Consider the following 13,303-nt stretch of genomic DNA (forward strand, 5'->3'; position numbering starts at 1 on the left):
TAAAAATTTTCTTCCAGAAATGACTGTTGTAAAAGCAAAAGGCAACAGTAAATGCATTTTAAAATTAGGTAGTAAACTGTGAAAAAAAAAGAGGTAAACTGGCATTGGGACTGAGTTTAGTACTAGAAATCAAGATTGTTTGGATTGGAATTCTGACTTAAGACTTTATCAGCTGTGGGGCAAGTAGAAATCTGAGTGTCTGCTTCCCTATCTTTAAAATGGAACTATTAATACTCTCTCTACCTCACAGGGTTATAAGGTGCAAATAAAATATTATGTGCAAAGCCAATTGGAAACTTGAAAGTACTCAATGCTGGCTGAGTGGCCACTTATCCAGGATGCTACAGGAATTTTTGTCAACGCGTCTCCTCCGTCCTTGTACCTGTGAATCAAGATGAACGGCTTCACCTCTCTCCTGGGTAAATTTCACGTTGCTGGTTCGGGCCCAGCGTTTCCATCTATCGCAGGTACTCGAGGGATAGGTTAGACTAGATGACTTAAGGTAAAGATCAAATCTGATCTGCCCCCTCCCCATTAGACTGAATCCGAGAGTGCAGACGCCGTCTTTTGCCTTCCTTTGTATCCCCAGCACTAAGCACTCAGTGCCTGGAATATACTAAGCGCTTAATAAATACTCAGTCACTAAGATACTGTGACTGAACGTTCGTTAAAGGTGTACAACTGCGTGCAATCTTGTGCCTCCAAGGTCGCTTCCAACGCTAAGATTCTGTGATTCTTTGCCTTACTATTATGGTTTGAGGTGTTTATTGTTGTTTTCTGAAGACATGGTGATAAAATTATGGAAAGAGCGTTTCAGCAAGGGGGCGGTGGAGTGTGTAGAACGGAGAAGGGTGAGGGCTAACAGCGAACTCGCTTTATTTCCAGGGAGCCAGAGGGGTTAGAGAGCTCAGCCGGGTGTGCCTGCCCGCGCTGCCTGCCTGTCTTTCTCTCAGTGTCTCACCAACTGCCAGAGCAGAGAGGGGGCGCTTAAAGCCAACAGATAGAGCTAGCACACCTAGACAGGCCACACGTCCCTGTTTTCCTTAGTGCTTCCTTGTAGATTCAGCCTGGAGGCGACACTGGAGGGGATGGGGGTGGGGAGGGACGGCTAGGCTTTCCCATTCCATCCCCTTTGGCCCCTGGCCTCTTGGCTGAGGTGGGAGTCTTCTGCAGGCTCCAGCTTATAATACCTGGGCCAGTCTTTTCTTCCTTCTTTGGGGGGCTCGACGCGTAGAGTTAGCAAAGCAGCAAGTACCGTGACATCAGCCGAGGGCAGTTTAACTCGCACTGAAATATTCATGCCCTGAGCGACCAGAGCCACCGCCTCGCCTTGGGCTTCTCAGACGCGCTCCCCTCTGCAGCCAGGGAGGGGGGTGGGGAAGCAGTGGACCCACTCACTGGACAAGCTGCCCCACCTGGGGACCGGACTGGGGGTCTCGGCTTAGGCGCTGTGCCCCGCGGGAGCGCGAGCTGCAGCCGCTCCTCTAGGGTACCCGCTCTGTTGGAGGAGGAGGAAGAAGAGGAGGTGGAGACGGAGGTGGGGGGTGTGTGTGTGGAGGGAAGGTGAGGTTAGCGTCAAGGAGGCGGGGTCTGGGGGTAGAGAGGGGCGGAGGAAGAGAGGGAAAGTTGTTCGTGGACTTGTGCCTGCCGCGGCTAGGCGAGGATCGGGGTTCGCAGGCCAGCGATGATTTACCGAAGGACTTGTCCGACGGCAGAGGGGCTCTGAGCCGGGAGTGGGGCCGTGCCAGATTGACTCCACCCGGGCTGGGGTAGCGGAACGGATCGAGGGCTCAGCTGGGCCGGCCGGGTGGGCGGAGGGCTGCTTGTCCGGGGAGATGTCCTGCGGCGGCCCCGGGCTCCAGGACCCTCTATCGGAGCCCGCGGACGCCTGTGTCCCGCTCTGCTCGCGTGCGCCGCGGTCCTGAAGTTGCGAACAAGGAACTCCGGTCGGGGGGCGAACAGGAAGTCTTCTTCCCCGGGTGCACCCCGTGGATACTCATTCCTCCCCTCGGGAAGCAGTGGAGCGGGCCGAGCGAGGTTCCCCAGCCAGGGGCCATCGGGGTGACGGCGGTGGCGAAGGAGAAAAACAGCGGAGACCCCTGAGGCGCGGCGCTCCCGCCAGGCAGACTGAAGGTAGGTACAGAGTGAAGGCAACTTGGTTTGCTCCCTGCCCCACGCCCTCTCCCAGTCTCCCAGCTCCCGCGCTCTCTCGCTGTCATCTCTCTACTGAAAAGCCTTTAAAGTTGTAGCCGCCGTCCCTGCCCCGAGCCCGGGAAGCAACCACTTGTTCCCGGCGCTCCCGGCCCTTCCCTGGGGCCGCGTGCGCCTCTCGCCTCCCTGCTGGCTGCCTGCTGCCTGGGCTCGTGCCGCTTCCCACCGCCTGTGCGTCCGCCCGCAGCACTCGGCCGGCTTCGTGCCTTTCCCCCTCTTCTCCCCGCTATCCTCCCCGCTCCATCTCTTTTTCCTCTTACCCCCAGCAGCCCAGAAGCGGGCTTCGCGCCGCTCCCCTGCCCGGGCCTGGACAGGCTCTTGCACCTTTCTTCCCCCGAGCTCGGCCCGGCGGCACTAGCGCTCCCTGGGGGAGGCCTGCCCCGCGGGCGGTTGAGCAGGTTGTCTAGCGAGCTGACTCTGGCAACTTGGCTGCCCGGCTACTGCTACCCTAGGAACTCTTCTTCCTTATCCTTTGGATTGGGAAGGGGAGAAACTTCCTGCCCCACCATCCCCGGCCTCCCAGTTCTTAGCCCCGAGATAGTGAGCGAAGTGGCAGCGCTTGGCCAGCCTCCTCGGGGGGGAACGAACAAGGCTAACAGATTAAGGTCCGTCTGTGTGTGACCAGGGTGGCAAGTGAGCAGCTGCGGGCCGCCCAGCCCTGCCGCCCTCCTGCCCTTTTGCCTGTCCTCCTGCTTCGTTCCCTCTCCTTTTTCTCTCGGGTTCTCCTCTCTCTCTTTCCCAACTCGAGAGCTTGAACTAGGGCTCGGGTACGGTGGAGTGGCAGAGTGGGGCGGGGCGACGGTTCCTGGCACCTGGGCAGATCTGGGGGGCGGGGGTCGCAGGAGCCTCGGCTGCCAAAGGCAAAGCTGTGCTCAGTCCCCACCCCCTCCCTCAGGAGGAGCTAGGGTCCTGGGGGTAGGTGCCACCGGCCGGGGGGTGCCTGGGAGTCCACTATGTCGAACGGGCATCCTCAGAGCAGTGCCTGTGTGGCTGAGGGCGGCTAGCTCCGGGGCTGCTGTGGGCTATCCTAAGTTGTCCTCAGGGAGTCAGGGGAGATTAGTGACACAGTGCCTCTTTGGCCACCTCCTGGAGGCAGTGGCAGCAGCAGGCGGTGCCCATCTGGATCGTAAGTTTGTATTTTAAAATTTTTTACCAGTGGATACCTGGACCTGCCGGTTGGCAAATAGAAAGCAAGCTTGGTGCCCTTGTTGACTGCTGCTAGCCTCCCTGGTCACACCAGTCACCTGCAGACTCCGCCCTCCCCCACTTTTAACCTTTCCACAAGGAACAACGCTATTGATGTTCTTACCCCTCCATCAGGAGAAGGAATTGACTTGCTTGGAGTGGGGTGAGGAGGGCAGGGTGGACTCCCAATCCCACCTCCACAACTTGAGAAAGACCCCTTCCTCTGTGGTAATGTATTTTTCTCTCCCCATACCAATCACTAGATTTATTCTCCGTCCTACATCCACCCTACCCCATTACACACCTTACCTTTGATTTTGAAACAGCGTGCCAATATTGATGCTGCTGGGTTTATTCTTGGGTGATTTTTTAGGGGCTGAGAAGAAATCCAGGGAAAATGAAGGGCTGGGTAGTGATGTTTGCGCACTGTTTTAGTGGGGAGGCAATGATAAGGTGATTTGGGGTTCATTTCCAAGTACTGGCCTGGAGTAAGCTTTAAGGTAGAAGGGACGATGGGCAAGGTTGAAACTGGCAGAGCAGTCCCCTTTTCTTCCAGGGTGGCCCCCTTTTCTTGCAGGGCATCTGGGACAAGGATGTAAGAAAGAACTTGGTAGTCACTATAGCCGTTTAAGGGTTGTGGTAGGAGATGGCAGGCGACTTCCCTGGGCTGGAGATGTACTACTGCTTCAGTTGAGAAAAGGGTGAAATCCACAACTTAGTTAGCCATCAGGAAAGAACAGAGGGGTAGGAAGGGGAAGGGAAGGACAAAGTATATGTGTTAGAACAGACCCTTCTAGTCTGATCATGGATCTCTGAGTTATTCTCCTTCTACCAAGAGCCTAGGGATCCATTTTGATTTTCCCAACCTGACCATGTTCAGTGCTCTATGCCTATTTGGTATGATATGAGGTACCCTTGGAAGGCTTCATTGTCTCCAAGGCTTCATCTGCCCTACCTGGATACTGGAGTGCTTGAGATTCCACCATTAGAAACTTATTCCTTTGGCTTACCCATTTAAATAGATTCTTTCAAAAATGTTGATTCTTTAAAAAAAATTTAAATAACATTTTTAAAATGTTGATTCTTCTGGATAGAGTAATCAATTAAGTCCCTAAGCCTTAGCGTGAATGAATTATCCCTCCAGTGGATATGATTTTAAGGGAATGGACTGCATAAAAGAGGAGGGGGCAAATATAAACTTTGCCTTATACTTTTGCCAAGGCTGACTTTAGCTTCCCTGCCGTTCTCTGCAATTGGGGTTGGTAAAAGCGAAGCCCAGCTATTATTCCCATCCCCATCCCACATTGTGTCTTTTTACTGTGCCTGTGGCTAGATAATTCAAAGCTGGTCTCTCTGTGCTGCTACAGAGCTATAAGCAGATGCCCATTAGTTCTTGTGGGTCCCCATGGAGCAGAAGTAAAATGATGCCACCTGAACTGCAAAGCGGGATTAGTGAAAGAAGGTGGGGGGTGGGGTGGGATTGGGCCTCCAGCCTGAAAATGGAATGTTCTTTGTGCCACCAGAAGGAGGCAAGCTCTGTGAATGTCTCCTGTCGCTTTCCATAAGGGGAAGAAATTTCAAATGTACCCTTTGCTCTCATCAGTCTTTCCCCAGTTTCCTCCTTTCCTGGTGGAATGGTCCATTAATAATGTCTCATGAGGGCCACAGCTCTTTTGCAAAAGGAGATGTTGGCATCTCGGAGTCCATCATGCCACCCGAGTGGCATGTTCCATCACTTCCTTTAAATGCTGGAATTTCCCCCCAGGGAATGAGTAATGGCCTGGCTGAGGGTGCTGACAAAGAACTGGGGTCCACAGAGAGCTTCAAGTATGATGCAGACCTTCTATCTTTCTGTTCCTCACTGCTTCCTATCCCACAGATGTGGGGGAGCTAAGGAGCATGATAACGTTGTTGTCCATAAGCTTCAGGGAGGACAGTGACCCTCTCATCCTCTTGAGTCTATTGAGGAATGGAATGAGAAGACTGGATCATGTAATAATAGGAAAGAGGGGAGGAATTTAGGTTAGGTTGAAAAAAGAATTTCCTGATGGTGAAGGTGATATGGCTTAATCTTAGGAGGCCAGAAGGCACTGAAATTGTTGGGATTTTTCTGAAAAGTGGGATGGTCCAAACATTGCCAAGAAAATTCTGTAGGGCCCCTTTAAGAAGAGAATGGGAAGAGCAGGAAGAAATAAGGAAGGAGGCTGTGTTCAGATCTACATGTAGAAAGCAGCCTTTTTGCAAAAGGGCAAATGAGAGCTGGCCAAGTACAGAGAATTGTTCAAGGGCTTAAAAACAAAGATTTTTTTTAAAAAAAAATCCTTTGTTGATTTGAAAAGCAATGAGCTAAAAACCTGTTTCACTGAATTTTAAACTCAAAGGCTTTACAATTAATTTCAATATTTTAACCATACTGTTAATTAAATGAAGAGTAAAAACCCCACACCTTGACTGCCTTCATTTTCAGACTGAAAGTGCTTAAAAATTTAATGCTGATATATTTTAAGCCTGAATCAAGCACCTCTCTGCACCTGGTCAGTTCCTATCTGCCATATGATAGGTGGGCAGGATCATTTGCAAATGATATAGTTTCTGCCGACAGACCATTCAACATTTATTAATAGCCTCCTATGTGAGATGCACTCACTGTGCCAAGCAATGCAATTCCATAAGCATTTATTAAGTGCTCACTATGTTCCACTTACAGGGCTAGGTAGTGTGGATAAAAAGACAAAATTTAAACCGTGCCTGGTTTCAATGAGCTTCCATTCTCTTGGGAATGGGGTGGCAGAGACACAATCCAAACGCTTAAAATTAAAGACAAAAGCAAAAATAATTTCTGAGGGAGAGGATACTACTAGTTTAACTTGCCACAGAATGAGTTCCAGGGGGTACAATGTAAGGAATAGAGATCTGAGAAGGATGGGGATGACATAGGTGAGTATGAGGGAGCAGGGAGTGGTGGCTTAGGAATAGACTATCTGCAACTCAGAATCACAGGAACTCTTATGGAGCCATAGCATGGTGCATCATCATGCTCTTTCCAGAAGCAATGGTAATGCGACTGAAGATACATTATTTAAAAAATAAATTGTTTCTTGCCCTCCAGGAGTTGGGGTCTAATTGGAATAAATGGATAGGACTGTGTTAGAAATACTCTTCCAAACAGGGTTCCCCCCTAGAAAAGTAAAATTAGAGGCAAAATCATGTAATTGTGAGGAAACACCTTGGGGTCCACCTGTCTCACTTATGGAATATAGATACAGCTTTAGCTTCAGCTACTGCCTTTGACCATCATATGATTCTGTTGGCTTCGCTGACTCACAATGAGCATTTCTCCAGGAGTTGGACAGGTCAGTTCCCCTCTTTCAGCCTCAGTTTCTTTTTCTGTAAAAATGATTGCGTTGGACTTGATGATCTCTAAAGTTGCTTCTAGATGTAACATTTCCTAATGATAAGCCAACAGTTCTGAACTGAATCAAGGAGAATAGTGGCTTTAATTAATTATCATTAATATGATTTGGTTAGTGTTTGGAACAGAATGTTTCTCATCTTCATCATTTCCTCCTTGATGAAGAGTCGGAAGACTGTAATTTCTAGACCTGGCTCTGTCGGTTTACTGGCCACTTGGTGTAGGCTAAGTCCCTTCATTTCTCTGGGCCTCAGTTTCTTCATTTGTGATAAGAACAGGGTAGACAAGAGAATTGACCTGCTTTGATAGTTTATGGTTCTATGAGTAGATCTCTGTTGGTTGTTTTGGTTAAAGATCAAGACTGTTCCAGGCTTTAGCCATGTTCTGTCTGCACTCAGTGATACAATTCCTAGAACCTGGACTACAAATCCAGTGTTCTTTCCATCACCACACACTGCCTCTCTTCAGTCTCTAAAGACTTTTAGTAGCATGATATGCTTCAAAATGGGGCACTCTGTTTTGTTTGTTTTAAGACAAAGACAGGAACAGCTACATACGAATCTCAACATGAACCCTTAGGAAAGAAATAGTTTTCACTATTAAGGATCAAGTTCTGAGACATTAGGGAAGCCTCAGTACAGGAAGGGGCCCCAGCATTTTCCAGAGGATGTCTACTACAATAATGAGAGGACTGAGACTACATCCTATGGGGAACAGTTGGAAGAGCTGGGGTTGTTTGGCCCAAAGAAGAGCACATGTAGAGAAAACATAATGGCCATTGTGAAGGATTTGAAAGGCTGTAAAATTGGCAAAGTACTAGACTTGTCAGACAGAAGCCCAGAAGCAGGACGTAGGATCAATAGGTAGACATTACAGAGAGGCAGATTTTAGCTTGATCTGAGGGAAAACTTCAGGGCTGTGAATTATGTCAGGAGGACCTGAGTTCAACACTGGCCTCAGAGACTCACTAGCTATGTGACCCTGGGCAAGTCATGTCACCCTGTTTGCCTCAGTTTCCTCATCTGTAAAATGAGCTGGAGAAGGAAATGGCAAAGCACCCCAGCATCTGTGCCAAGAAAACCCCAAATGGGGTCAGGAAGTGTTGGACACAACTGAACAAAAACAAAAAAGGGGAAAATGTCCTAGAAATTAGAGCTGTTTTGAAGTGCAATGGGTTGTCTCTAAAAGTAATGAATTTCCATTTACTAGAGATCTTAAAGTGAGGTTAGCATTAGGCGATGATTTGTTGGTGGTATAATCATGGGGATTCTGGTTCAGGTTTGGGTTAGACCAGATAACCCACAAAGTTCCTTCAAACTCAGGGATGTTCCTGTGATTTTTTTTAACTAAGAAAAACAATATAATTTATTGTCAGAGGAGAAAGAATATAAAAACCTTCCTCTCCTCAGCCTGAGAAACCACAAGGTATTGAGTTGAGAATTCAGTGTCCGATTCAGGTTTAGGGTTCACATTTTTAACAATTTGTGAGCCTCTGGTGGGTATTAAAATGCTTCCAGTTCTATACAATGCGAGAAGGATAAATTTATCCTTCAACTGGAAGGTTAACAGGAGCGATCATCCTGGATTCTTGGAGGTGGGAGAGGGGATGCTATTCGCTGACTTGGGAAAAGTAAACCACCTCTTCATGCCCAAAGCCAGTGGTCAGGTCTGTGAAACATAATCATAGAGTCACAGGGTTATAGAGTGTTAGAACTGGCCCCTAAAAGATCAGCTAATTCTGCCTTACAAGTGAGGAAACTGAAGACCAGAGAACTCAAGTGCACTGCTCCAAGTCACACAGCCAGTTATGGGTAGGATGAGATCTCAGCTATGGCAGTTCCCCTTAAGGCACACACGTAAAGGCCCTGAGCATCCCCTCCTTGAAAAAGGTCACTTCCTATTTGGATCAAATGGAAAAAGCCACAGACAGGGAGCCAATAGACTTTGGTTCTGGTCTGGCCTCCACCAATAAATGCCTGAGTAATCTTGTCCAAACTACTTTCTCTGTATTTCACTTTCTGCATTTGTAAAATAAAGAGTTTGGACTAGAAGTTTCCAAGATTCCTGTAAGCATCTAGAAATCCAGTCATCATTTAAAGTAAGGGCTTAGCTCATCACCAGGATGGTAGTTGCTCTGGAACAAGGAAGCTGTAATTTGGGAGCCACTGAGGGTGAGGGAGCAAGCAAAAAGGGGAATTGGAGGCAGATGGAATCTCTCATTAAACTTGCTTCTTTCTCTTCCCCTGCAAATAACAGAGGCACTTTCAGGACCAGGGAAGACCCTGGCTACTAGATGAAGCCAGGACAGGTTTCCCCAAAGAGATTTCTCTTCAGTTTGGTCCTCTTCACCTTCTTATTTTTCAGTCTCAGGGATATAATAATGATAAATAGTGGGCTTTCATGGACCAAGAGGCCACAAATCCCCATATCTTGGAGCACACAGCCAACCAACTATGCTGGAACCTGACCCAACTGTTGCCCACACTCACCCAGACATAACACTGGTCCATAAAAACTTAAGAGCAACCTCTTTAATAGATGTGGCCATATCAAATATTCAGGATCTCCGAGCTACCTGTCATGAAAAGCTCATCCTGGGGGATGACATCAGAATCATGTGGGAATAAAATGAGGTCCAAATCATTCCTCTTGGCCTGTCTGCCACTAGAGTGGTCCTAAGGATGTGGGGATGTGGATGCTTTCAGTGACCCTACAGAGGATGAGCTTACATGCTGATACTTCTATTTAATTCCAAAAAGCAACACATCCCCACCCCCACCCTCACCCTCCATGTTTGGTGGTTCATAGAACATTAAGAATAATAGCAGGGCAGCTACTTGCCCTAGTACTATTTAATCTGAACCTTATTTTAAAAAATGAGAAGAATGAAATAATAATAGTAACAATAATAATATATACCATTTGTATAGGGCTTTATGTTTTTGAAATCACTTTCACAATGGTGTCTCATTTGGTTCTTTTTTAAAAATTCCATTTGGTTCTTGGAACAGAGGTAAATAGTTGAGGCAGTGAATAGAACACTGAGCCTGGAGTCAGGAGTTCAAATCCAGTTTCAGATACTAATTAATTGTATGATCTTGGGCAAGTCCCTTAACCTCTGTTAGCATCATTTTTCTCACCTGTAACATAAGGACAGTAAAAGCATCAACATTCCAGGGTTATTGTGAGGGTCAAATGAGATAATATTTATAAAGACATTTGGCACAGTACCTGGTGCACAGCAGGCAATATACAAATTCCCCTCATTCTCCCCCTCTTCTTCCTCTTCCTCCTTCTCCTGCTATTCTTTCTTCTCTTCCTCCTTTTTTTTCTTTGCAGTTGGCTGGGCAAAAACTTTTAGCCTTATTTTTGTGGAGAGGAAACTGAGATATAGACTTACCTAAGGTCATATGCACCAAGTTAGTTGTAAAACTGTGACTAGAACCCTGATCTTACTTTTGAGTCCAGTGCATTTTGCAGATGAAGAAACTGAGGCCCAGAGAGGTGATGAAACTTTTCCAAGATTACTCTGGCAGCTAATAGTAGAACCAGGCCTGGAACCCAGAGGTTCTAACTCCAAGTTTAATGTTCTTGATATTTCACTTCAGTATACAAAAAGGGGGATGAGATTGGTATATAGCCTGCAATCCCTCTTTGCTGTCCTGTCTTGCTCCCTTATTTACAAATGGGGAAAGAGACTCAGAGGAGGAATGTACCTTGCTCAATATCATACAGCAGATTAATAGCAGAGCTCAGAACTGTCCTCCTCCTCAATACCCCGGTTAACTGGGCTCATGACTTAGTGGTCACAGGGTTTCCTTTTTATGAGAAACAAGTGAGGTGTAGGAGCTGGAAGAAGAATAAGTGATCTTGAAACATACAGACACAGAGACACATCATAGACACAGACACACCACATGCCACACATACACAGACATACCACACATGGCACATATACACACCACATATACATATATACTACCACACACATACACATATACTACACCACAAATCTCGCACGCGCGCACACACACACATACACACACACAATCTTTCTCTGTGGATCATCTCTGTACCTTTTTCTGTGCTCATTCCATAAGAAAAAATAAAAATTAGGTTTAACTTAATATCTTGTTATATTTTGGGTTTTTTAAAGTGATGGATAAGATTGCTTCAGAAAAGGACATTTCAGCAGTTTTGAGGATTTAAAAAATTTTCTTCATTCATGAAAGAGGTGGTTTTATAGAAAAGAGGAACCAGGGACATTAATGAGTCAGATCAATAAACTGTTCCCACCCTTTGACCCAGTAATTTGACTATACCACTAGGCATATGCTCTGTTGAGTTCAATGACAGTCAGAAAGATCATACGTAATAACAGATGGTTCTCAATTGATAACAGGGTATGGGGCCTTTGGGGTCCCCTTCTGATAGAATGGAAACTCCTCAATTTCATTTTTGTCTTTGTATTCCTGAAGCCTACCACTATTCCTGGAACATAGTGGGTCTTAATATATGTTTGCCTGTCAGGCAATGAATGGATGGACTACTGATATGAATGAGGGCAGATTTTCCCTTTTTATCCATTCCCATTCTCTATGCCCTTAATGATCTCTGCCAGGTAGGAAGTTCACCTCTTAATCCAAATGGACATCTGAAGTGTGGGGGTGGGGGGAAGGTTAATCTATTATTAGAATTGTTTTTGATTGGAGAACAATGGGGGAATTCACTCGTTACATCAGTGACATGTAGGATCCCAGAGGATCTCAAAGTACTTCAAGGAAGTAGCTGTAGGGTTTGGTGTCTTTCACTTAAAATAAAGGGCCTGCTCGCTCTATTATTGAGGCTTGGCAGAAATATGCCTTAGAGGAAATAGTGCAGAAGGGCCTTTGTGTCCTAGCCTGTAACTACTCTTGAATGTGTTTTTTCAATACTGCTTCAAAAGGTCTGATTTTCATCAATGATGAGTATTCCTCTACCAACCAAGGTGACAACACACTGTTGCTTCATAGCTGGTTTCATTAGTTATAGTGGCCAAAGAAAAGCTTCAAGTGGTGTCCAACTTAATGACAACGAGCATCTCTCCATTTAACTGGGCTGATCCTTTGAGGTACATACCCAAAGCCTTTGTAGTTTGGTGGGACCTTTCAGAGCTTGGGCTCTGCAGGTGCAGCTCTGCTGGTGCAGGAATTCAGGGTTACCCACATAGCGTGGTGGAGCATCTGAAGACTTGAGTGGAGAGCCTTGTATGTAAGGCTTTGTTACTGCAGAGGCTCAGTTGGTGAATGACTATCATGTCCATTATAGAAGGTCGGAATTGGATGGTAGCTTAATGACAATTTAGTTATAACATCCCTAGTTTCCTTCTAGGCCCAGCTCAGCTGCCATCTCCTGACCTCTCCCCTTCCCCCTAATTATTAGTCTCTCTATACTAAAATTATGTTGTATTACTTTATATGAATAAACATATGCACCTCTATAAAATATGCAAATATAAACATAGTATATGATATATAATAAAATATAAGTATATAATTAATAATAAATAATAATGTATACTAAATTATATATGGTGTATTCCCACCATAGAGTAATCAACTTCTTGAGAATAAGGATTTTTCTCATCTTTTTGTCTTTATGTCCCCAGCGCCTCACCTAGAGTGTTGCACATAGTAGTTACTTAATAAACATTTGCTTGCAAAAATTGCATTAGTCCAATCTTGTTTTCCAGATGAGGAAACTGAGTCCCAGAAATTTGTCCAAAGATACACAGTGTTGGTGTCAGAGCCTGGGACTGGAAACCAGACTTCTGGACTGTTTTCTCTCTACCATGGTGACTTTCATATGATGGTGTGGTTTTGAACCCACAGTATATTTAAGTATCCATTTTAGCAGAACAAGACTTATAGATAGAGCTCAGTGGGCCAGAAGCCAAGGTCTCCTTGCCTTTACCCGGCCATAACTTCAGGTCATTGTGCCCAGCTTGCGGGGATTTCTATCCAAGATCTGATCTGGCGTTCACAGTCAGTCCGGTGATGTTCCAAAGAACTATGATTCTGGAATCAGGAAAAATGAGGTTCTAACTAGCTCCATGACATAGAATTCATTTTCATCACTTAAAATGAGAAAGGATTGGACTGGATACTCTCTAAGGTCCTTTATGCTCTAAAATTTTGTAATTCCAGCTCAGTAATGCGTCTGTGGAGGCTATCATTGGCCATCAGACAGTGAGCTATTAGTTTTCTTTTTGAGAGGCAATCAAGATTAAGTGACTTGCCCAGGGTCACACAGCTAGTAAGCATCTGAGAGCAGATTTGAATTCAGGTCCTCTGACTCTAGGGCAGGTGCTGTATCCTTTGCATCACCCAGCTGCCTCACTATTCATTTTTCAGACTCATGCTAGTCTTGATTCTTGTCTCTGTCCTCTGACGAGGGTAACATAGGATTATAGCTAAAGACCTAGAAGGAACTCTAGGTCCCTTTGGACAATATCTC

The 13,303-nt window shown here is 46.1% G+C and overlaps 1 protein-coding gene across 1 annotated transcript in view; it reads left to right on the forward strand.

Moving 5' to 3' along the window:
* The first annotated feature begins 1,617 nt into the window (after positions 1–1,617).
* CDH23 (cadherin related 23) overlaps positions 1,618–13,303 on the forward strand; it is a 606,235-nt gene continuing 594,549 nt past the window's right edge. Inside the window, exon 1 of the mRNA XM_020994435.2 lies at positions 1,618–2,133. The gene's annotated coding sequence lies outside the window, so the exon portion shown is untranslated. The remainder of the gene's footprint in view (positions 2,134–13,303) is intronic.

Source organism: Phascolarctos cinereus, unplaced genomic scaffold (assembly GCF_003287225.1).
Source record: "Phascolarctos cinereus isolate Bilbo 61053 unplaced genomic scaffold, phaCin_HiC Scaffold_3;HRSCAF=262, whole genome shotgun sequence".
Taxonomy (NCBI): Eukaryota; Metazoa; Chordata; class Mammalia; order Diprotodontia; family Phascolarctidae; genus Phascolarctos; species Phascolarctos cinereus.